This window comes from Pithys albifrons, chromosome 2, assembly GCF_047495875.1.
Source record: "Pithys albifrons albifrons isolate INPA30051 chromosome 2, PitAlb_v1, whole genome shotgun sequence".
NCBI classification, from domain to species: domain Eukaryota; kingdom Metazoa; phylum Chordata; class Aves; order Passeriformes; family Thamnophilidae; genus Pithys; species Pithys albifrons.
This window is the reverse complement of record NC_092459.1, coordinates 63,081,662-63,107,589: the sequence shown is the minus strand read 5'-3', so window position 1 is coordinate 63,107,589 and position 25,928 is coordinate 63,081,662. Positions and strand designations below refer to the sequence as shown.

At 40.1% G+C, this 25,928-nt stretch overlaps 1 protein-coding gene across 6 annotated transcripts in view; it reads left to right on the top strand.

The window, feature by feature from the left end:
- The window catches only part of TIAM2 (TIAM Rac1 associated GEF 2), a 165,112-nt gene that overhangs the window by 50,271 nt on the left and 88,913 nt on the right, over positions 1 to 25,928 (top strand). Inside the window, exon 1 of one of the 6 annotated variants that reach the window (XM_071549263.1) lies at positions 19,762 to 19,913. The exons of the other annotated variants lie outside the window; for them this stretch is intronic. The gene's annotated coding sequence lies outside the window, so the exon portion shown is untranslated. Of the gene's footprint in view, positions 1 to 19,761; positions 19,914 to 25,928 lie in introns of those variants that run through there. 6 annotated transcript variants of the gene reach the window in all.

Below are 25,928 nucleotides of genomic sequence, written 5' to 3'. Positions count from 1 at the left end.
CCAGGAGCTGGTGTCTTTGCACAGTCTTGCTCATGGGCCCCTGGTGCACATGGCATGGTGGTGACAGAGCATTACTGTGACACACCGCCCAGCCCCATGTCACTATCTGTCTGCCTCTTCACCCTCTGCTCGCATATGAGTGTTCTCAGGCCAGGCAGCCAGTCTTGCTGCTGGTTTGACATGGTGGCCTTCCCTCTTGGCACATGTGTGATGGTTCCAGAAAGCACCAGCTTTGTCACACAGCCATTCTCTATTCAGTTGCTTGAGGGGTCCAGGAGCTGGAGAGTCTGATCCAGCCTGCCCCAGCACGGAACACAGCAACACTATTTCACCATCCTGCTATGCTTTGAAGAGAGGTTAAAGCTTCTGTCAAGAAATGTAGAAAGACCCTTTTACCAGGATTTTCTGTCTACAGCAAACTTGTGACCTGCCATGTCTTGTTATAGGAGAGAACAGAGCAACATAGCACAGACTGTTTTTAAGTGTACTTTATTTGGTAACAGCCTAATGTGCCCCTACCATCTCAAGAGACTTGTCTTTCCCAACAGTCTTTTCCTTTATTATTTTCCTTCAACTCATTCTGGCTACTGGGGTTGTCACTCTAACAGCAGAGCATCAAACCAGTCTGTAGGAACATAGAGCATGATCTCCCCTCCATGTGTTCCATAAAAAAACTAGCACTGCTCTCTGATCACTATCTTGAAAGGCTAAGGTGAATCAAAGGTTGTGTATTACACATGGGGTTTTTTTCTTCCACTGTCCTTTCATTTCTTCTGAATTGTCTTCTCAAGGTTCATTTAAAGTATGACCCATTGATATCAATCTGGTTATGTTTGAAGAGGCTCTGCATTTAATGTTGAGTTCTGCTCCCTGATGGGGAGTCACTGGGGACGTGACTGAAGATAGAGTGAAGAAAGGGGATGTGGGACTCAGGATGAGAGCAGGAGGGAGTGATGATTTTAGCCATGCCTGTTTGCACTGTCAGTTCACTGTGCTGCTAAAAAGCTATTTCAGCACTATCTGGTATTTTCAGAGTTAAGTTGATGATGAAATATGCAACTTCTTTTGGAATCTTTACAGACTTACTGTGAAACAAGCTTTGAAAAGGATTTGGGAGTATCCCCACTGTTGCTTTCCAAAGAACATAGACTTTGATGGATACTTCTTGGTTCATGTGCTACTAGAGCAGAGCAGCAGTGGAAGTGGTAGCAGGTCCTTATTCCTTACCTTTCCTCTGAAAAAAGGAAATTCAAAGGATGCCAAACTTCAAGCTTTAATCAAATCTGCACCTTAAGGTCTTATATAGCACAGAAATTCAGTGCCTGCTGGCAAATAATTTTGTTTTCTGATGATTTATTTATTTTAAAGAATTTTATTAATTTTATTAATTTTTTTTATTTTAAATGGAGTGTTCTGGAGGAAAGAGAAGGAGCAGCATGTGGAAGATGCACAGCATCAGTTTCTCTGTTTCTAAGCTCACTGGTAGCAGACTGGCTTGCACCATTTGGATGTGCTTTTGATTTTCAGCTTCTTGCAAGCAATTGCTACTTCCAGTGGCAAGTCTCAAGGTAGACAACAAATTTCTGAAACAGGAACTTTTTTCTTGGAGGAAAGAGGAAGGGGAAGAGTTATGGGAAGCTGTATTTCATTATCTTGAATATATTGAACAAAAGTGAGTTGTGACACTGGCTTCTGCTTCTGGGATTAAGTTCCCAAAAATATTCTCTGAGGCAATATGTTGTCCTCCAGTAAATATTTAAGTAGTTGCATCTTCTTCAGAATTAAACAAGGAACTACTCTGCTGTATATGGTACATACTATCTTGGAATCTGTTCTTCTTCATTCAAATTGTGCATAAATGGTAGATAATGTGTGGACAGACAGGGGAAAGGCTGGGTGAAAAATAAAGTTCACAGACTGTCCTGATGCATTTTTTTTTCTTGTCATGACCTTATGCAGAAAGTCAGTCTGATGTAGATTTGCAGATTGCCTTGTACAGACGTCACACATGGAAGAGTTTGTCACATGCTAAATTTTTTATTCAGTTGTTTTGCTTCTTAGCGCTATTTGTTGGAGAAGCTTATAGAAGGAGCATGGGAAACTGGGCTGGGCTGTGGCCAAGGAGTTGCAGCTGGACTCCTAATTAAAGAAAAAGTAAATGATATACAGGCCTGTGGGGATCTGTCGGATATGGATTTATTGGGCAGGATGGAGAAGGACTTAAAGCTATTGCCTCGTCTCAGTCACCCACTCCCCATACAGCGCACATGTGCTGAGTTTCATGATAATTTTGCAGTCTTGCCAAAATCATCTGGAGCACCCTTCTCTCCATTCTCCCTGGTTCCTGCCCAGTTTGCAGGTCCTCCAAGTTCCACATAATGGCTGCATAAAGCAGAAATAACATGTAAGATAATTTTATTCATATCAGAATAGGGGATTCTGCAGGCTAGGACTGTTAAGTGATAGTCTGATTCCCTTTGCTGTCTCCTAGTCCTCCTCAGACATCAGTAAGGAAAAACACATCAAGATTACCATGGTTGAAAACCAGAAGAACCTCCGTGTGCTCACTGTTGGAAGAGTTAGAAAGAAAACAAAAAACCACAACCAAATGTTTTTCAAAAGTGAAATTTGTTGATTTATACTGATTTCTGCAATGTTTGGCACATTGCCTGGGGAGAATTAGGAAGAGGGACCAGTTCATCCTGGAAGTGTCTGCACTATTCTCTTGAAGGACTTGCATGGAACTTCCCACATAATTTTTGTTTATAGGAGAAAAAAAAGAGAGGTGGGGTGAGGTGGGTGGAAGAACCTTACAAACGAAGTTGACAAAAATCTTGTTATCTATTTGTGCAGTTCCAGGCTTTAGTTCTTTGGAGTTCTCACTGCTTTTGCCCTCCCTGCATAGTCCAAACTCTCCACAGGGTCTCAGGCAGAGGTATGCAGAGAAGGCACAGGTTTTGTACCAGATACCTAATAATCTCGCAGCTCTGGGGACACTGTTTGTCCCAGGTTAATCTGAAGAAAATTCATAGCTGGAAGTGAAATCCTGACTCTGCAGGAAGTGACCTCATGCTAATTATGGTCTAACTGGGATTTCACCGTCAGGACTGTGAAAGAAAAAATATTCTTTTTGAAGGGAGTAAACATCAGTTAAGCCTTAAGCGCTAGTTCAGGGTACAGGACCTCAGTAGGATAAAGAAGTGTTTAAAGTTAAACTTGTGCTCACAATGGCTTTCTGAGATTTATCACAAATAGAAACCTGAGTGCTCCAATTGTGTACTCTGGCTGCAATATTCTGCAGTGTGTGCATCACTCTAACACATGTTTTTCAAAGCTGGGAAAACTATTGCACATTATGTCATTCTTCATTTCATGACACTGCTGATGCAAACCAGGACAGGAAGCTGTCTCAGATCATGATATATCACTTATTTTTTTTTTTTTTTTGGTCTCTTCTCCTTGTTGCTGGAAGGAAAAGAAACATTAACGTGAAAAAGCATACTTTGAAATATAAATACATAAATGCTTCCCTTTTTCGAGAAACTGTACACAGCTTCTTTAGTCTTCTGTATAATGTAACTCTTGACGACAAAAAAAAAGTAAAAGTTAGAAGTAGTGTTAAAAATTGTTTTATAGCTACTGTTTCCTTTTTGACTTTGCTGCCTAACTGTGATTACAGGAGAAGCTGATCAAGAGATCTCAAGAGTTGCAGTTTCCTGGGATTGTCTGTCAGAGGAATGAAGAGCAAAAGAATAACTTTCCATCATGAAGTGTGTGCCAGTATATTTTCAAGTGTCCTTAAAAGACTTTTCTTTGGACATAATTGAGTGGATTCAAGGACCCAAGAGGCCAGACCAACAAACAGATATCAGTTCTTAAGCTGTCTGGTTTTTTTGTTAAATGAAAGTCAGAAGTTGATCTTGGTAACATTTCCTGTGTAAAAACTGGCATGCCTTTTGGTGCTGGTTTGCTATTTGGGTTGTTTACATTAGGAAGCAGTGACCTTTAGAACTAAGTATTTCTTCGAGAAAGCATTGTTCCTTTATGGTGAATATATAAAGTCGTCCGTTCAGCAACCAGCTGGAATCCAGCAGCAGGAGGCACTAGGATTGATCTTCTGCTTTTCCTTAACATCCCTGCCTGCTTTTCAGCTATCACTTTACTGAGACAATGCTGTCTTGATTTATCTCAGGGCAGAGGCAAAAGCATTTCCCTCAATGACCTTGAATTTCTCTAGACTTCTCCATCTGCTGGTTTGATGTTTCAGGCTCGATGTGCTTGAAACATAGTCTTCCCAGCAAAAGCAGAGCCAGCCACTGACCGGCCTTGCTTGCGGTCTCTGTTTGCAGTCCTTGCAGCTCAAATGTTTTGCTCCAAAAGCTGTACATGGATGAAAGACAATTATGCTCAGTCATTTGGGTTAATTTTTACTTGGAGTAACAATATTTTTATTTTTATTTCCTTAGTTCTGGCAAGTTCATTGTCATGTAAATGGTGGTGCACATGCTTCACTGTAAGTGAAAGTGATGCCTAGGGTATTAAGATGGAGCCCTTGAATGTTCTTTTCTCTGCTGCTGTGGTATCTCATCTGTAGTTGAGTAGCTAGCTGCATTGTGAAAATATTTGTTTTCATCTGGAAAGTTAATTTGCAAGTAGTAGTGCCACGAATTCATCACTTCCCTTGCTGGATGAAAAGACATAAAGGGACTGTACCCTGCCCTTGGGAGGGTTGTGTGCAATGTTTCCTTCTCTTTTCAAAATTGGACTACTCTGTTCTGGAAAAATGAGAAAAATAAGTGTTCGACTTCTTTTCAGGTGGATGTAAGACTGTTCAGAGTTAAGTGGCATTGCACATCACTGCATTTGGGAGAGGAGCAGCCCTGGAAAAGGAGGGGTTTGGGATTGCCTCCTCATGCTGTGCCTGTGTGAAGAGGCCCTTGACTGAGTGCAGCTATTGTACGAGCATGAAGCAGTAAATAGCATTTCATCTGATTCTTATTATGCATTCTCATTACCTTCATGTGTGGCCTGGGAGGGAAGTAGGAAGGGAGGGCAGAGCAAACCAACCCACTTACCTCCCTGGTGGTAAACCAGAGTTTTAAATGTGAATTGATTTAGGGTAGAAGAAAAACAGACCAGCATCTGATGTGTCTGACTGCAGGCTTTTGCTGTGTCCTGATCCTGTAGTTTGTGGAAACTGGGCTTCATCAGCATTGGAGGGTTTAGAGTGACTTTGTACTGCCATTCTAAGGGTCACCTATGTATGGTAGTAGTGAGTGTGTTAAGCTTATTTTGTACTGGGTACTAGTTGTCTTTCTAGAGCTGGGCCGGTTCTCCATGGTTATTTACCATGCAAAATTTTGTTTTGCAACTGATAAGCTGTCATCATCGTTAACTTTTTTTTTGTGGTGGTGGCTACAGGGGGGGAACAGAGAAAGTTTATCAAAATACACAGTTATTAACTGAACTAGCAGAAGTTAGTTCAGAAGACCTGTGGAACTGTGGCTCTGCCCTCCTTCCAAGGCCATTCCATGCCATCTAGTCAGGCTGCTGTCAGGGGGGAAAGAAGCTAGAAATCAGCAGAGCCCTAATGTTCCAGTCCCACTACCCATAGACACAGGTCCTAACCTCCAGCCCTTTATGAAAGAGAAATGGTAAGTATGGAGACAGCTGAAGACACCTGGAAGCCATGTGATGTTGGCCAAAGAGGAATTAATTGTGGAAGAAAAAGAGCAAGTAGGACAGTAATGAGTATTTGAGGACAGCTAAGTAAAGTTTAAAATTTGCCAGGCAGGAGATATTTTTAAAAGTAAATAAAAAGGAGGCATACTAAGATACATGATTGGAACACCAGAGATGGTGGGTTTTGGTGGTTTTGTTTGTTTGGTTGGTTGGGTTTTTTATTTTTTTTTGTTTCTTTGTTTTTGTTTTTTTTAGGATATAATCTTGGCAAAAGCAATTGTCTTAAGCACTCTAAACTCTCCCTGCCTCACACTCTATAGATGTTTGGTGAAAACTTTATGAACACTGAGCAGTCTGTGAAATTTGTACAGGTCTTAACAACAATTTTATGGACTGATTTATGATCTGTGTTACTGTAGATGCAGGTTTCCTCTTCTGTCTGCTTGTACTGTAAGTAAAACTTGCACAGATATGGCTTTTGCAAAAAAAAGAAAAAACAAACAAAAATAACCTGCAAAAAATAAACAAACCCTTTAAGGGACAGCTTCAGAAAAGAAAGCAAAATGGAGAAATTTCCTCCCAAAAGCTGAAGAAGGAAGAATATGTAAGCTATGTGATCTATAGGTTAATGTCTTGTGGCCCTTAACAGCTACTTATCTTGACTGATTAAAGCAAGGAAAAGCAGAGTAGATACTCCCCAGTGAACCAGCAGAAGGAGAACTGTGCTAGTTATTTTAACTCTTGGTTAGGCAAATAGGATTAGTTATGGGGGATTAAAATGATCAGATCTGAATTTTACTTTAATATAAGTAGGACCATATGTCTTTGGGGAACCCCATCTGGTTTCAGTCATTTTTAGTGGGAAAATGAGACAATTTTGATACTTCTGTCATCTGTTGTGGGATTTTCTGGGATGAGTGGGGGGTTGCCACAATTTGAATTGTTCAGTTCATGAAGTTCATGCTGAATTAATATTCTGTAAATGAAATATTTTGGTTTTGTTTTCTCACTTGTCAGCTTTACACTGCGTTTTCTAAAGGGACAGAGACAGCCTGAAAACTGAATGTTCTGTCAAAGAATAAAGAGACCTTATAGTTCATCTCTTCACATAGTCTTCGCTGTCTTCAGAAAAATCTGGTGTGACCATTTTTTCAGAAGAAAGTAGGTATAGTGGTGGTAAATAATGTAGCTGACTTACATAAGTCACGAAAATCTTCCATGTGTTCTTAAAATGCAGGTTTCTCGGTCCCCTTGTGTTCCAGGGTACTTCATCTCATATACAGAGAAAGCAGAGAAACAGATGAAACTGTATGAAATAGGTGAATTAAACTCAGCAAAACAGCTTGGTTGTCCTTTTCTCCAGCATCTCCTTCTTTGTTTTAGAATAATTGCATTGTTTTAATTGAAATTACAACTGATGTAAAGATGATAATTTTTTTTGTTATGGTTGTCTCTCTGTCCTGCAGCTGGACTTGTAGGTGTTACCAGCCAATTTGCTTTAAAATGCAACAACAGTGAATTTCTTTTTAAACAAATAACTTATATTAATTTAAAAGAAAAATCTTACATGTGACCTCATGGTTTAGACTTAGCCAAACATGAATTTGTGAGGTTTTGCACTTATTTTTTCTGAGAAGGGGTTCATCTTTTTGCTATCTTAGCCCCCAGTGCTGCCATTGACCTGGAGCCTGTGGGATAAAGGTAGTTTGATCTGTCACCTCATTTGGGTCCTAAATGGCTACATCACCTCATAGAGTAAAAAACAGCAATATAAAACAGAAGAAACAATACTGAGCGAGACTTGTATTATAAGGAAAAGTGAAAGGACCTGGTGCTCCTAGTCCCCAGGGAGGGGAGAGGAAAAAGCAATACAATGGCTGAGGAGTACAAGCCAAACACAGGAAGAAAGTTTCTCTTTATGGGCTTCCTAAGAATACCTACATAAAGCTTTGTATAGTATGACAAATCAAATAATACAGAAAGAAATGAAAAATTTATACTTTCAAATGTGAATCTGTGAATAGCAGAAGAGCCACACAATTCTTTTCTCCCAGGAAATTGCATTTCTTGATAGAAAAAGGTACTTTTGGTGTCATCAGATAGTCTTTTTCACAGACTAACAACACAATATGTGTTTCTTAATCCATGTTGTATGTTTGCCAGAAATACCATTCTCTGGGTCTATGCTCTGAACTCAGGTGTTTATTTAACACAACTTCCAGTATTTTTGAAAGACTGCCTTCCCTGATAATCATACTTGAGACAAGCTTGATTGTAACTTATTCTTATTTTCTCAACCAATAAGAATAAATGACAGAAGCATGACCAGATCTGCTGTTTCCACTCTATTCTTGAACAAAAAGTGATTAAAATAGGGAACATCTCTCACGATCCTTCTATCTTGTGCATTCATTTATGCTAATACAAAGCAAGGGAAAAGTGCTATGTACCATGATAGGTCCAATTTGATGCTCAGCCTGCACTTGCAGAATAAAAGCTAGTCTTCTGTAGTGACTGCTTGGAAGAGATCTAGATCTCCTTCAGAGGAACAAAGTTTGACCTGTAATTTTTTTCCCTAGGAACTATACATGCATCCAGTTGTGTTTGTTCATAACTCCTTGTATTTCAGAGCCAAGGAGAGAAAGATATTTTGCTTGTTACAACCAAAGCACTTGCTGCATTTGAATAGAGTAGCTGCTTTCTTTCATCATCTATAATGGCCATCACAGAAGCCAGAAGGACGCAGACATGAAAAAGGGTACGAAATGTTGGTGAGACCGTGAGCTACATGTACTAGCTTTGGTTCATAGTGATGCTGGACTTCTCTCCATACCAAAGCAGAGGGGCTTTGGCCTTGTGGGGAACTTGGCAGCACAGCTCTTGGCCAGAAAGCTTTAGTCAGACTCCTGTAATGGGACTGGTTGGCATCTCCATTTTCCCATCAGCCTGTGGTAAGCAAATGGTGATAGGCATTTCACTTAGGGGCCTCTCTGCCAGAAAGTGTGAAGATGAGTTACTGGTTCCCTTCCTTTACTTGCATGTTTCTGTGAGTACTTCTGAATCTCACCTCTTCTGCAGTAACAGTTTTCTTAAGCAATAGTAGCAAAAGAAAAAAATCCACAACAAACCTCCTACCCCGTTGCAGCCCTGATTTTGGTGGGTCTGAATGACCACCTTACAAGTTTCATTTTCACTTTAAAAGGACATGTTTCCAGCCTCAACCAATTGGAGTCAGACCATTCTACCTGGGGCGGGGTCACTTGAGGTCATATATACCTGTGTTTTTGAATAAACTTGGGATTTGCTTGAACATCATATTGGTGTGTGCGATCTCACTAGAGTGTGGTCAGCAACACCCCCCCCCCAACCTCCAAACACCAAACAAACAAAACAAAAAACAAACAAAACCCAACAAAAAAAACCCCAAAACACCAGACAGTCCCCCTGCTTTTCTGAATCTAAACTCTGGTGAGGCCACACCTGGAATAATTTCCACATTTGGGTCCCTCAGTGCAAAAGATAGAGGTACTGGGGACAGTCTGATGAAGGGCAAGAAAGGTGATGAAGGGACTGGAATGCCTCTTGGGTGAGGAAGAGCTGAGAGCTGAGACTGTTCAGTCTGGAGAAGAAAGGCTCAGGGGATCTCATTAATGTGTAGAAATACCTGAAGGGAGGGTGCAAGGCAGATGGAGTCAGGTTCTTTTCATTGATGCCTGGTGTCAGTACCAGAGGCAATGGTACTGAAGCCACAACCAGTTCCCTCTGAATATCAGGAAACAGGTTTCTTTTACAGTGAGGCATGACATTGGTTAATTGACTGTTCTCTTTTACTAGTAATGGAATTGCTCAGAGTTTAATTCATTTATTTGCATGTACCTTGACCAAGTAACAAGGAACAAATTCAAAAATGTTTGCAATCTCTGCAAAGTGTTAGCTTTGTTGCTGTAACAGCTACCAACTTTATAACTGGAACTGACCTGGTTTATTATACTGTTGCCACATTTGTAGTTTTGCTCAATTCTTTGAATGCTCTTGGGCCTAAAAAATGTCCCCACTAGAGAGGGCTTGCTGCCTTTCATGGACATTGAGCACTGACAGTTTATCTTAGCATTGCAAATACAGACCACCACATGGAAAATGAGATGGTCTGCATGTGATTCTTTGTGTACGTGTTTATGCGTTCATTTATCAATTTCATTGTTATCATCTGTAGTAGTTTGTTGTTGAAAAATGGTAAGTTACCAGAACATGTTCCAGATCTTTATATGGACCCTTTTTTCCGGAAAAAAAAATTTCAAATTTCAAGAAAATAATTTTATCAAACACCTGATTTTTGAACATTTTCAACTACCTCCACTTGCTAAAAATAGCAATTTGACCAGATTAAAATATTACACTGGAAGCACCTGAAAATGTGGAGCTGAAGTGCAAAGTACTCTGTGGATTTGGTTTATTCCAGACACAACTAAGTGAAACATTGAGATCCAGACATTCCTAATTTTTGAGTATTGTTTAAAATCTAAGTCCAGACTTGAATCTTCCATTGGAAGGTTGACCAATTTATGTATATCACTGGGGAATATTTAACAAGGTTTGGTTTGACCTGGAAGGTAATAACTACTTAATATTTCTGATGAGTAGAGAGGAGTTAAGGATTTCTTGGGGGTGGTCCTGAGGTCATCTTGCCTTTCACAAACACAGTCTGCAAGAAGAAGTTGCAGAGCGTCTTACACTGCAAAACTAATGCCAGCACTGATAAACTCAGTATGTAGTGAGTACCTTGGGTGAAGACACTCTGTATTTAGCACAATTAAACAAGATGATAGTTTGCTTAATGTAAACTTTGCTTGATTTAATTTTTTATTTACTTTCTTTTTCTGCAAATTTGAAATAATAAAGATGCAGCAGTCTGAATTTAGGCTAAGACAAGGGATGTGTTTTAGTATGTTGTCTCAATGTACCTTGCCAGCCTACTATAAAGTCAAGAATGAAATATCTAAAGTTAGACACATTTTAAGGACCATTCTGAAGTGAGAAGCTGGGACTTAATCATATGGGTACTTTCACTGCTTTTGACCTAATGCAAAGCTCACAGAAGTCTTTCTATTATCTGCAGTTGACTTGGATTGGGCCCTATCTTGGCAACGTGATTATGTCAGCAATAATACTTCAGGGAGCTGAAAAGGCAGCTTGATAAGGAGGGAGAGAGCAGGCAGGACTCAGAAATCACTGCCACAGAGTAGGCTGTTAACATAGGCATGAGTGTTGTTTAGAAAGCACTGAGCGCTGCAGAAAAACCTTTTCTGCAAATAGAGTTAATGTTTCATTATATTTGGAAAAATGCTATACAATTCCCCTCTGGGCCTTGTGGAAAAAGTGAACCAACATTAGTTGTAACCCCCTTCTCAGATGCCAGGAAAGAGTCCTTGAGGCTGCCATAACCCAACAAGGTATCTTGTTGAGGTCAAGAATGTTTTTTACTTCCCTGATCTTTCTACCTTGGGCAAGGAGAAAGGAACTTAAATTAGTCAGAGAAAATAGAAAACACAAAATGCCGATGCTCCGCTTGTTAATTCATGTGAAACTGGGATACACCTGGGGAGAGGCTTGTGTCTGTCCTGCATTTTTCATGGCTGCAGGGAAAAGCGCCCTACTCTGTGCCTGAGAGGGATGGAAGTGAGAGGGTCACTATGCCTGGGCGGCTTCACTCTCAGGAATGCAAGAAGGACTGGGCTGGGACCAGGATATGCAAAATTTTACAATGACCCAGACATTGTGAACTTCTGCACATTGGGGTATTAAGGATTACATCCTTAAGTGGCTTAGCTTTGAAGGCAGTAAATATGGGCCAAGAGGGCCCCAGAAACCCCTCGTCCCGGATTCTGTTTTGTCCCTGAGCTGGGAATTAAGTCCAGCTCTGCTGCCCACCATGCAGCTTAGACTGGAAGTGAGAAAGGATGCCCAGTACACAGTGAGGGGAAGAGGAAATCCCTGGCCACATGACGTCGTGCAGATGGTCTTAAGCTTCTTGCATAAGCCTATTCTTTTGTTTCTCTGGAGAAACCCCACCTCTCCTTTGCCTGAGTGTAAGCATGTGTAGGAGGCTCAGTGGGGGAATCTCACTGATTTAATCATTCCTTACATGTTGTTTGCCTGTGTATGGGACAATTGAGCCTGTAACAATCAATCTTACACGCTCTCAAATAGGAAAATGCCATGTATGATCTAAGCTGTGTGCTGAATGTGGTTATTGAAATTAATTTTATGGCTGAATAGGCTAGCATCGTGTTGTGTCTTTGCTTTTTTGGGGGGCTTTTAGGTACTTAATAACAATGTCATGCCAGAAAAATATCTAATGTTTTTCCATTTAGCTCACTGACTTAATCTTCTGCTTCTGGAAATGTTTATATGCAGATGACAGAATAAAGATTTTGTTAGTAAACTGATGGCTTACTTTTTGATCATGTTAATTGAAAGGTTTATCTTTGTGGCATTGTTTCAAGGAATAAGAAAGGAATTTCCTGAACTCCTGTTATATGCATTAAGGTAAATATTTTTTGCTGTTTCTTATTCATATGGTGGTTGCTTAGGAACAGAAGTAATAATATTAATTTGGAAGTGTTCTCCTTTCACTTGTCCTTCCATCAAATTGGCAATTTCCAATTGTTGTGTTCTGTTTGATACTCTACCAAATATTTACATGTCTTCCCCTATAACCTTTGAATATATTTGTAAATCTCTTTCTTCTCACACATGGCCTGTGTTTTGGTAAAAGAAGTCTATTGCAGGAATTCCTAATTACTCCACTAGCATTCCTTACAAAGTTTACGAAGAGCTCTGTTCAGGTCTTAGGGTTTTGAAGTGATTCCAAATTTTAGAGGTCTCCGAATGCTGTGAAAAGAACAAGATAGTTCTGTTGATTGTAAGACTGTTGCATTTTTTGTCCATGATGAGGAATGCTAAGATTAGGTGAGATAATTACTGCTGCAGAGCATGTTTGATTGCTGTTAAGTGACTGAGAGATAATCCATCATAAGTAAAGCTGCGGTTACTAGTAGTGCTCCTCTTCATTTCTATGTATATTAGAAGTGAGAACATGTTTGAAAGATCTGGCTCTTTAGGTATGAGTGTCATTTTCCTGCAAACTCTGTGCTGCTACAGTAGTTTGTTTATACCTGTCATCTATCATATGGCAGACAAGAAGGAAAAAAATCACTAAATAGCTATTTTGCCTCCCACTAACTTCCCATATGTTGAGATGTTTGCTGTTGCTCACTTAGCGTTTGGGCTTCAAATGGTGTGGTTTTGGTTCAATTTTCTCTTTATGTAATTTACTTCTCTACTTAGTTTGGTAGGTGTAGTGCTTATCAGCAACACGTACCCTCTTTGTTCAAACAGGTTTTGTAAAAATGTTGAGATGATGTATCGTGGTGCATGTATTTGTGGAAGCTGGTGCCCTCCATCTTTTGTTGTACGGTGGGGATAAATAGAAGCCTCTTGCCTACTTAACTCATGTGATTAAAATGGAACACATTGTGATGTTCTCCTCAATTAGCATGATCAGCTCCCACGGAGCTGGCTGGGGTGGTTCGCATTTTCCTCTCTAATGAGTAGAAAGAGTCTTTTGAGAATTGCTAAATAATTCAGACCATTAGGAACCTGTCAACTTAAACAATGCCCTCTCTGACCAGAAAAATGGTTGTGAGCAGTTGGACACCATGGCAGATGTTGAACTTGTTCTCATTGTTCACTCTGCTTCAGGCAAATAGCTTTGCAACCACTTGCAGGATTTCTGCGTCACTCTATTCAGGCCATTCATGAGGATGTAAGCAACACATGTTGGCCAGACTTCGTCATTGCTTTTATACCCCACTATTTCTTGTATTTAATTTAATGATACTGTAATAAGCTGCTAGTATTGCCATTTACCACTTTTAGTACGTTTGCCTGCCAGCTATAATGAGAAACCACAATCAAGACTTTTTTTTAAAAAGAGGCAAACAACCTCCCCTCCCTAAATTTGACTTTTTTAATATTCCTTTTGTTGTGTTAATTTCTTATTTTGTATTTTGAAGTGCTTCTCTACAAACAAAATGATTGGAGGTATTGTTAGGCAGAATTTGCTGTATAGGCATCTAACCCTAGGATCTGAAACTTCTAGGGAAACGTGCATGTCAAAGTCATACACATATGCAGGACTTCTTTAGTTAAAATTCACTAGAAGACTTATTTTATATGCCTTTTGGTTTGTGCTATTGAAGCAAGCAGTGCTTTGACACAATTTTCTTAGAAACTTTGCCATACTTCTCCCTCTGTAGCATTTATGTTTGCACATTTTTCTAATTTATTTGAGGAATGATTGATCAGTATTTTAACAAAAAATTATTTAACAAGTTTTGTTAGAAAACAACCTCTTTAAAGTTTCTGCCCCCCAGCAACTGTTTGCGTTTCTGTCTTGAATGGGTGATAGCAAATAGTCAATCTTGCACAAGAAATTAGCTGGTCTGTTGGATCAGTTAATGGAACAAGCAATGTTAGTAACACAATGTGACATAACATGTGTCCTTTGTAAATATTTATGTTGTAAGATCTCCTAGTACATTCTTGTGACAAATTACTCTGCCTTCAAATATTTTTACATGTTTAATAGGCAAGGTTTTTTTAATGGCTTGTGTGAAGGCTTCAGTTCTAATTTTTCAACCCACTGCATTCAAAAACCCTTTCCACTCATATTTTTATGAAATTTGTCCAAGCTTTAGATTTTTGTTCCTGCAAAGTAACAGTCCCAAAATGGGAACATTTTTACATGCATCTATTGCAGTAAAAAAGCTCTTAATTATAGCTTGGAAGATGCAACTACCTAGTTAAATAAAATTTCTTACTGTCCATTGTGTATTGAAAAAATGTATTGCTGACGTAGAGTGCTTGTCAGAAAAAGGTGCATCAGTTCTGCTGTATCGGTATTGAAAGTATTTTCCCATCGCGATCTTCTATATCAGTATTTCTCACTTTGTTTTTCAAAAATGAAGCTTTTACCATAACTTCTGAAGAAAAAAAGACTATTAAAAAGTGTGACCATCTGAGATTGTGCAGGGCGAGCCCATCTGTTGAGGTAGATACTACTGCTGCTGAGGGCAACCTTGTTCTCAGGGGTTAACTCTTATGAGTGTCTTGTTGGTCTCAGATGTTGCAATGAGAACCCTGGCAAAACAGCTCCTCATTTTTACTGCTGAGCATGATATTATATGGTGTGGCATATAACTTTGGCCTGTTGGGATCAGCTGTCCCAGCTGTGTCCTCTTACCTACCCCTGCTGATGGGACAGAGCGGGAAATGCAGAAATCCTTGATTTGTTCAGCAACAGTGAAAACAATAGTGTGCTATCACCACTGTTTTGGTCATAAATCCAGAACACAGCACCACAGAGCCTACTATGAAGAAAACTAGCTCCATCCCAGCCAGTCCCAGTGCAGGATTACTGATGGACCATCGCAGACCAGGCTTCTTGTGTCCAGCTTTGTCATTGAAACTGAGGAGATAGGTTGGCTGCATAGTTCATCCATTTTTTTTTCCTCCTAACTTCCCATTTTTCAGTAATGCTTATGCCACCTGACTTGCCCATCACATGATCATGCTTTATCTTTCTTCATTTAATTGCACTGAGATTAATAAGACAGGCACTAGAGGCACTTTGATTCCCCAACTATTCCTGTAACAGATAAAAATAGGTCATAACCACAAACAGTAAGCCCTTGTTGACAGCAGCACTAAAGAACCATGTAAGAGTAAAGAGTAAGAGTAAAGGAAAAACTTCATCTTGCTTTAAACGTCAGGTATGATTTGTTGCATGCCTTAAATGTCAGTGGATTCTCCCTATTTTGGACACTGGGAAAACCTATTTGAGGGGAGCACAAGATGCATGCGAATAGTGTCTGTACAGCAGCCACTCACTTCTGCTGCACTGGGCAAGGGCACACAGACTCCACGGGGAGGTGGGGTTGGGGATCATCCCTTTGATCTCTTTTATTACAGCATTTCACAGGGAGAACAGGAGACTGCCAGAAAGGTAGTAGGCACTTAGGGTATTCTCAGTCTCTGTGATAACTGAGAGTATAAAAGTGTGCTCATGTACATCATGTTTTCTTTGCTTAACATCTATTCTGACTTATAGTCAGAGCTGTTAGACTGGTGTTGTTGCTACTGTTGAGTAAGTGAAAAAACCTCCTCTGAATCAGAATTAATTAACGAATAATTTCCATCAGTTCTGTCCTTTTGCATCTGACAAACATTTTAAGATGAGACTAGGAAGCTGAGTGCGTGAGCACTGGTTTGCATAAAGTTGATTCTGAGAAATTGAATTGATCTCTTCTAGAGGAATTTCATGGGGAGTAAGGTTTGCCTTCACCACTGCCTGAATGGGAGACCACTGTGTTTCTTTTGCAGTTTCCCTTCAAGGCCAAAGATGCCAAGAATGGACCTTAAGTACAGTTTGATTAGAATATTTATTTAGCTGATGTTGCATGATTCAGTCATGAGATAAATAATGCTTTGAAACTCATCTCTGGTTATTATCTTGTTGACAATTACATGCAATTATTTTTTAGCATTAGTTACACTTAGTGTAGCAGAGTTTCCCAGCTTTCTTGAGAGCTCCATTAGAGGTTTCTGATTTGAGAAAACAAATTTCCTACTTCAAACTTCTTTAATTCCTACACAGATCCTGTTTCAGAGAGCATGGGAACATGTTTTGGATTTCATGGGAAGATTCTGTACACATCTGCCAGTCTATGGTTAAGCCACGATCGGCAAGATACTGATGTCTTTCCACATGTGCCCATCCAGCACCCATCTGTGGAGTATTAGTCGAGAGACCTTATGGACCAGGGATTTTCACGCAGCTCAGCTGTATCAGTGTCAAGTGAGTTAGGCAGGAGAGGGCAAAAGGCAAAGCAGAGAACTGGTCTTTCAGAAACAGACTGTTCTGTGTCTAGCGAAACATTTTTTATAGGGGTGGCATGTGTATTAAAGTAGGATGACTTTAGTAAAAGGGGTGTGTCACCATCTCCACATGAATGCTGGGAATATGTGCATTTTCTATGTTTTTCTTCATGGATTTCCATAGCTTAGGAAACAAAACTGTGGTAACAGTGGGATGTCCTAGCACCTTCTAAGTAAAATCTAAGTTTTTGTAGTGTAAAAATGGTGTAAAAGGTTAAAATAGCTGTCTTTAATTTTGAGAATTGATTTCTCATTATCTGTAAAACATCTTTGTAGAGGGAGAGAAATCAATTCTCAAAATTAATACACACAAATTTATTTTTAATTCCATTATGGACTTCTCTGCACAAACTACAGTTTGTTTTTACTGCAAAACAGATGTTAAGAGCCATTAATCTAGCAGGGATATGCATTAACAAGCTATGGAGTTTCCTCTTGCTGTATTGAAATCCCCTTTAATTTCCTGTGTGATGTAGCAGCTCTAGAAAATAAGGATAATGGCAACCCTTTTCTTTCCCAGCAATGTTGTGGTGACAATACATTTGTGGAAGATTGTGAGGCACACAAATACTTAACATGGGTGAGAAAAAAGGGACAAAGTGGATGTGGAGACTCACATTTTGGAGTGTAATTAAGAAGGCTCCTCATGTTGTAACCCACAACCTAGACTGTACCAAACAAGTCAAGTCAAAGTCAGAGAAGTATGCCTTCAGCATGCAGTCTTAGTGTGCTAAAAGTAATCATTCAGTACATTAGAGGTGAAATTTTGAAAATAAAATTTATTTGAAAATAAAAATATTTGGGGGTATCAACTGGAATCTTCAGACCAAACTTAATGAGTATTGATTGCCCGTCAAAAATGTGGGAATGCATCGATGGAACTGATAAAAGGCAGAAGACATAGTGAATACACAGGGGATTTAGAAATGATGTACTAAATAGCTGAATGACCCCTAGGACAGGAACAATCAAACGCAGTGAACTTGAAAAAGGAGGAAGTACAGAGTTGAGTGCTTTGCACTAATAGCAAGAATGTCTGTTCACATTTGGGAGTAACTCTCTGAAAATGGAAGTGAAAGGGAATGAACAGCTTTATTACCTGTTACTGGAAGATTGTGAGGCACTAATGTAATTCAGCTAGGTCCTAGGTGTTGGTTGGTCCAGATATTTTTCATTGAGTTAACACAGAATCACTATTATTGAAAGGGTTCTGGAGAGACATCTTTGGGAATAGTATTTATACTTCTGAACATTCATGTCTAAGAAAGATAAATTCAACAGTATAGATGATGATGAAAGGCTTCTGGACTGGTTGGATACTGATTTTATCTAAGGAATCATTTGAACATTATCTATTTAATGACCTAAGAGATGGATTTGTGGGGGAAATGCAGTGCTCTGTGTGAGAAGGGGGGTAGGACCAGAGGCCAACTGTTGCTCCTGAGAGAGACCTGGTACTTTGACTCATGAACTGTTATTGTTCCCATGTTAGTCCCAGAACTAGGGTCTGACCTGTTAGTGAAATAATTGGACCACAGCAATGCTAAGGGAAGAAAATATAACTGTAGTGGGAACATGAAAAAGAAAATAGTCTGTTTTGCACAGAGAGTAAAGGTGTTTCCAGAACAGGCAGATGTGAAGCCCCAGGACATATTTTTAGTTGTAGTGTTAGCAGTATGAGCATAAGTCACATACTGCTCTATTAGGTTTTACAAAAACTGGCCTGTGGAACTTGCTTGTGGAAAACTTAATGGAGGTCAGTAAAATTCAAAGAGGGATTTGACCTTTGCTGAGATGAGGAGGGTGTATTCAGTGCTAATATTGTCAACCTGTGAAGTTTGAGAAGAGATCCAAGTCATTGCTTTCCAGTGGAGGAGTTAGCTATAACTGAGCTTTGGAGATGAAATAGAATTTTGTTCCAAATTATTCCAAAGCTGCTGGGTTCTGAAGTTTTCTCTGTAATGAGTCAGGATAGTGGACACAGTGAAACAGCGGTCCACTTTTAGGTGGCAATTCCTGTCACTGTGCAAATCATTATTTCATTTTTGTGGACATATATATATATTGATTTGGGGCTTTTGTGGGTTATTAGTGATTTTTATTATAGTGTTCATGTGTTTCTTTTCAATTGAACACGTCATCTGCAGTGTAACTTGGCTGTATTTTCACACTTGGCACTTGAATGTAACTCTGCAATTTTATTAGAATATTTGAATAAATGCCTTGTTTTTTGGCGGAGTTTGTTCACCAACTGTTGCTGCAATCAATGAAGTGTTGAGCTTTTCTGATAATAAAGCAATTGTTCATGCACCTAACTGCAGAGTTAACAGCTTAGCTCTGTATATTGAAACTTAGGGATTCCATTTGCATGTAAAGAGTTACCTTTTTTCTTAGGTCAGTTACTAAAAAACAATTAATTCTTTCCATTGGAAAGTATAAACCTCTGACAAAGAAAGTAGCAAGGAAGAGAGTGCCAGAGTTTGCGGTTGTATATGTGATGCTGTTGTGCAGAATTGTTAAACACAACTGAGAGCTGCTTTTAAGGGTGGATTTTTGGGACTTCAACATTCCTGCTGTGGTTGGAGGAATTACATTTTTTGCTGGTGTGTCTCACTCAAGGATTTTAGGGTTACCCACTCCTTCCAAGCAAGCTTGGGAAAAGAAACAAAAAAACAAAAACCAAAACAAAACAGAAAACCCCAAAACCCACAAAAAGGAAAAAAAAAGGAAAAAAAGGGAGGAGGGAGGGGGGGCGGGAAGGGGGGGGAAGAGGAGGAGACCCTGGAACCACCTTCAGGCAGGCAAACCCCTTGCCACTGAGCAGCCTTCCAAAGCAGTTTTCCTGTGGAAGCAGCCTGGAGGCTGAGGAATGTGGGGTCAGACAAGAGCTCAGTCACGGTGTATTCCCCGGCGGCTGCCCGGCATCGTGGCAGGCTGGCCCGCATAATCATTTCAGGCGGAAAACCGTGGAAAACCACCCTCTGGTTAAGTCTGCATCATGCTGTTCCACCAATGGAAAAAACTGAACTGAAGGAGGGTGTGTTGCCTGTAGACAAAAATACATCCAGCTTCGCACAGGATCTGTTTTTAGTTCCTAACGGCTGAGCATTTTGAAGTGTTAGGCACAGTTTCCTGGCAATGCCCAGGGCAGGGACAGGCAGCGTGTCTGCGTGTCCGTGTTCCTGGGGCAAGACTTGGGCAGTCAGGAGGCTGAAGACAGTGCCCTGGGGAAGGTAAGTGGGACTGGAGACGGCGAGGGGGATGTTGGGGGACAACAGGCAGTTCTTCGCTCACCAGCTGCCGGCCAGACTTGGAGCAGTGCAAGGAAAGTAGGGAAGGACTTGGGAAGCCTCTGAAAACGGAGGCAAAGTGGGCTGCTGAGGTGCCAGGACTTGCACCCCCTGTACTGCCTCTGCTACCAGAGGCTGCACCTAAGATGAATGGTTTTCCTCCAGAAAATAATTCTTGGTGGTCATCTGTCAAACTGCACTGCCTGAATTGCTAAATAAACCACTGCTGGGATCATTTACAGCTCCAGTATAACAGGGCTAGTTTGGGGGCTTTTTTTTGAGGCAAAGTACGAAAAAGTATGTTTGATAGTACTGTGGTTTCTTTAACATTAAAGTCACCATTCCAATACAATATGTTGAATAATCCCTCCGAATATTTAATTTTTTTATTATTCTGTCTATTCTCGATAGTACTTAGAGTGACTTATGATAAACAGTGTATCCAAGAAAGGATGTTGTTTATATAGTGTTAGAGGAAAAAGTTTCAGTCAGCACTACTACCACTACTGAACTGGGGATGGAAAACCAAAGCTTCTGTATCTGGCAGAGGTAGGTCTTGCACAGGTTTTGATCTTTCTGTGTAGATTTTCGATACATAACTGTGCAGGAATTGTGAAAATGCTATGTTTTGTGGCACAGACAAAATAACAAAAGACGCAAATGCCCAAGAAATGGGGAAGTATGTTCCAACCCCTTCCCCCCCCCCCCCCCCTTTTTTTTTAAGAGGGGTGATTAATTACTTGCGCAATGCAATCAAAGTTTACAGCTTTGTTTATGCTTGTTGCTGATGTGGTCACTGAGTTAATTTTGTACATTGGTGACTTCATTCTGGAAATCATGCATTTCTTTTCCTTTAGGGTGGATGGTTCGACAATGTTATACAATGTATAGCAAGTTACAATCTAGAGGCAAGGGCTGGAATTTATTTTATCTGACCACCTTCAATGGGAAAAGGATATCTATGTACCATGGAAGAGAGGACTCTCTGAATAGATCACTCTGTAGCTGTGAAGCTGCAAAGCAAGTTTTTTAGTAGGGAAACCTAATCCTCAGTGTACTCTTTTTGTTCTTTTAATGTGTGAGTAACATGTTGGTGCTACAAGGGTACAGGAAAGAAGCCTTAAGCTGTGTTACTGCTGTAGAGCTCTTAACATGCAAAAATCAAGATCTGCTTTCAATTTTCCAAAGGACTGTGTCTCAAGTTTACTTTTGGTGTCTAACTCCCAGATCCTCTGTCTTGATCAGGAAGTCCCAGAGCTGAAGGTAGGAAAGCATTTACTTTGGAATCGACATTCTCAGGTGTGTCGCTTATGAATGTGTAAACTGAAAGGACCATCCAAACGTGGTGTGGTTGCCCTCTCCCACTTGTGGAGCAGGCTGTGTAATAGGCAGGCTGTGTGACAGGCACTGGGGAGTCCTGCAGCCACTCCAGCCCATATCCCTCAGGCTGCTGTTCTGCCAATTGCTAATGGAAGTTTTTCTCTGGTGCCATGGGTTAGGAGTTGGTCCAGCAAACTTGGAATGTGTTATGCCAAAAAGAACATTTGTGGGCAGAATGTGTTAATGCTGCTGTCCAGATTGTTCATCCTTTCTGCCGTTTGCTTCTCCTTTTGGTAGGATCTGTGGGGCTGCTCAAGGTATGGCATTGTGAGCTGTGTCCTAGTCCAAAAGTAACCTTTCTCCTACCCTCTCCAAAGCTGCTGTTTTGGCACCTACAGTATTGAGTGGGGGTGTGTGACAGAATATCCCCAAAGCTACCTGCTGACTGTGGTTGTATTTGGTAGCATGAAGTGGTTGCTACTGAAACAGACAAGAAAGAAGAAGGACATATGTTCCTAGTAGAGTTTTGGGAATTCTGGTTTGACCAGAAAGCCCCAGTCTACCCTGTTGTTGTTCTTGTAAGTGAGGAGGGCTGAGGGAGAGACTTCTTCAGGTGTTTGTCTAAGCAAAGCCTGCAGATTTGAGTTGTCTCCAAAGTGTTTCACTCCACAGCCCAGTGTGGGCAACGATGCTGGAGCCTCATTGTGGCTCCTTTCAGGTGCACCATCCTCCCCATCTGAGTCCTCAGGCCTTGAAATCCCCTGAAAGCACCAAGTTAATCTGCATCAGGACCTGACAGTATGCTTACAACTGGAATAGGTTGAGAAGAAAAGACCTTTCAGATCACTGAGTTCATTTCCCCTTCCATTGTGGGAAATAGACCCCTTGACATATCAAAGTACTTTAACTGCTGCAGCTACTGCGTTGAGCAAAGATATTAGTTGGCACTCCTGGTGTTGTTTTTTTTTTCCTCCAACAAGCTTAATAGCTTTTATTTAAATGGATGTGCACTTTAGCCATTGTGTATAAATTTAATAACATTTACAAATGGTGAAATTTGTTTTTTTGCCAGAGAAAAGCAAGACCCTAGAGATTTAGATTGTATCAGCACTGGTTTAATATGATAAGGATCTTCAGGCTTGAGTCAGCCTTCCATATTGCACTAACTTGAGAGCTATAGGGCTTAATTTAGTTAAGCTGCCAGTGTCTGGGACCCAGAAGAATGGATTGAATAAAAGATAGAATCACATACCAGGTATGAGATGTGTAATTCTGATGTGATATAGCTGTGATGTTGTGTAGACCTGTTGGAATTAATGTTATTTTAAGAGAAGTAACTGGAAAAGGAAGGTGTCCCTTTTTTGCTTCAGGTGTGAAATTAGAAGTCCATATGCAATGTAGGTATGATTCACAGCATGAAAAGAAGTGTCTGGGGTTGTAATGGCTACTTATGTTTAATGAGAAAAATGATTGGCTTTAATTTGATCTGTAGGCTACCAAACAGTTCCTAATACAGGAGGTTAGAATTCTATAGAACCTAATGAATGAGTGAGGAATGCTGGCTTCAAATTGAAATTTTTAAGACAAAATAGTCCTTTTTTTAATACAGGCATACTTGTGGTGTTTTAGTTATTCATTCTTTGAATACAGTGATATATAATGCAAAGTGGACTGCCAAGAATACCACAGTGTAATTATTATGGTATATTTTTATAATAGGAATGTGATTGAGACTGCAGAAATAAGAAATCTGCTTCTGATTTGTAGGAGCATGTGACCAAAGTGCATAGTTATAAAATATACAGTAAATTGTTTCCAGTAAGAAACTCCACATTTAATCCATCTACAGTGTTGTGCTAACCTGCCCCCCTTATTAATTTCACATATCTGTCCATACACAGCCATGCAGGCAGGGGAGAGCAAGTTCACATTCTAGCATTCTATATTACTTTCATACTAAAAGCCAGGGTAGATTAAAAGTTAATTAAAGCTTCAAATCTGTAATTCTGTATCCCTATAAGAATTCACAAAGCAGAGTGATTATTTTGAAAATTTATGAAGACATTGGTATCTGAAAATTAGTTATATACAATTTCAAAGACTTTGTAAGCCATTTAAAATTGACAGTGTTTTAACCATTAGGTGAAAGGGGATATGGAACTAGTTTGAAAGAAAATATAGGAATTGCTAAGGTGATTAAAAAAACCAAAAAAACAGCACAAAAGTCTTTTCCTGATGTAAAAAGCCACTAGTGTAGTTGATGTACATCAAAAAACTCCTGCAACATTTCTAACTTGATCTGCCGTTCAAAGAAAACAAGTTGGTAATTTCATATAAATGAGTGGACTCTCAGTTTCCTTTTTTTTATTACTCTGAAATACTTTTAGATGCTCCATTATCCCAGCTTCTCTAATCCTGATGACACTTTCCTGTGCTGACCTTGTGAGCTGGACACTCAGGGCAGTTGCATGTGTAGAGACCCTGGCACTGCCTTTTCTCCTCTCCATGCCTCCCATTCCACATACACAGCCCTGCTCTGTGGTTGGGAGTCCTTACCTGTTCTTGTAAAAACAGAGTGTTTAAACACAGCAGAAAGCACATGACTCCTCTTGCTTCATCACTGGTGAGTAGCTGATGGGATGCACTCTGCCCTTAATATGTAAAGGCCCTTTGCACACTTATTTATGTCACTGCAGAATGAGTTGAAGCTCTGCCTTTCTTTGGCAAATGTTTATACCCATGTGGATGGCTGTGAGGGACTGTCTGGTGGTAGGTACTCCTTGTAAGAGTCCTATCTGCTCTTGAAAGGAACTGCACTGGAGAAAGTAACAATCCTCCCATTGGATTTCTTAAAAAGTTTAAACTGTGTCCTGGTGTGTCATTGAAGAACTGAGAAGATGGGAGTTGATCTCTTCTCCCAGGTAACAAGTGACAGGACCAGAGGAAATGGCCTGAAGTTGTTCCAGGGGAAGTTATCTTAATTATTAGAAAAAAGAAAAATAGTCACTTGAAAGGGTGGTTAGGCACTGGAAAACGCTGCTCAGGGAACTGGTGGAATCACCAGCCCTGAAAGTGTTCAAAAGGCATGTGGATTTGACACTATGGTTTACTGGTGACCTTGGCAATGCTGGATTAACAGTTCGATTCCGTGATCTTAGAGATATTTTTCAACTTTTATGATTTTATATAGGCTCTTATTTTGTAGGAATGAAGCAGCTAGCTCTAGCTCTGATCTATTTTCTTGGCTTTTAATCTAGCTCTTCTTTTAAATGCCTTTTCCTTGTTAATGATGGGAGGTTTTAAATTTAAGCTATTCTGCTGTGCATGAAAAGTTTTGTTCCTGATAACATTGAAGACTTTCATGAGTTCCTTCATTTCTTAATAAGCCCTCACTCACTGGTGCCAATTTGATGGGATGATGTTCTCATCTGGACCAATCCATACTGTTCTTTTTTTTTTTTTTTGGTCATTTTGTCATTGTTTTTGCCACTTCTGCATGAATGCCATGTTTAGGAAAGTGAGAATCCACTTCCACATAAATCTTCAGCAGATTTGTGAGGAAGCTTCAACTTCAGTGGTTTGTAGATCACTTATTAGTCATCTACCAGTAAAGGTTTGTTGTAGCCAGCCGCCCAGAGGAACTCAAGACAAAATACATCAGAGAGATATCTTTGGTACATGTGTTTGTCTCATGAGGGTAACTTCCAGACTAAAGTCTAACATTGCTGGGATTGGCATTAGTTGAGCTGCTCCAACATTCTGGATGATGATATTGTCAGTCTCAGTGAGGGGAATCTACTGAACCTCCCTAGGAAGAGCAGACTCTTACCTTTTTGTAACTGGTGTATGACCACTGTGCGATGCTGACACTGACTGTGGAGCATTCAGCCAGCTCATGACTCTGTACTCTCTCACTGTAGCAGATGAGAGCAGTGCAGAAGCCCATCCCCCTTGACTCAGGTCATTCATAATACAATAATTCCCTGTTACATCACATGAGCAAACAATACTGGGATATTATTGTTCTGATCCAGCTTTGCTTAGTGAGCTTTGGTTAGTGAGTTTAGTTTGTAAACCTTTGAGACATTAAGACTGGAAAGGAAAGCACCCTTGCAGTTGCTGAGCACTACTTGTGTGTGTGCTTTCCTTAATCGAAGAAAGTAATTTTCTCCTCTGGGATTCATAAAGCAGTCTACTTGTGAATGAGAGAATATAGGTGGCAGGCACTTCTCTGGAATGACACCTGAGCTTGTGTGTTTGTGTTTCTCTGGAATGACACCTGAGCTTGTGTGTTTGTAAAAAAAATATCTAGGGGAACTTTATGTGGAGAAGCCTCAAGGTGGGGAAATACATTTTTAGCTCTAGGGTTATGACTGGTGTTAATGATTGGGTGTGGTGGGGATCATGAGGTTCCTGGATTAGTATGTTTGCATAGCTGGGTTTTTTAAGGGGAACCAGGGTGAAGATTGAAAACTTCTTTTTAAAGGAATGTGGTTATAATTGAAAGTAAATAAACTCTTAATAGTCATCTTTAGGCACAGTGAGCTGCTTTCTAATTATGCTGATTATAATTGCCAAAAATATTCATAGAAACTAGTTCTACTCACAAGAAGTATTCATGCCTCTACATAGGAAGCA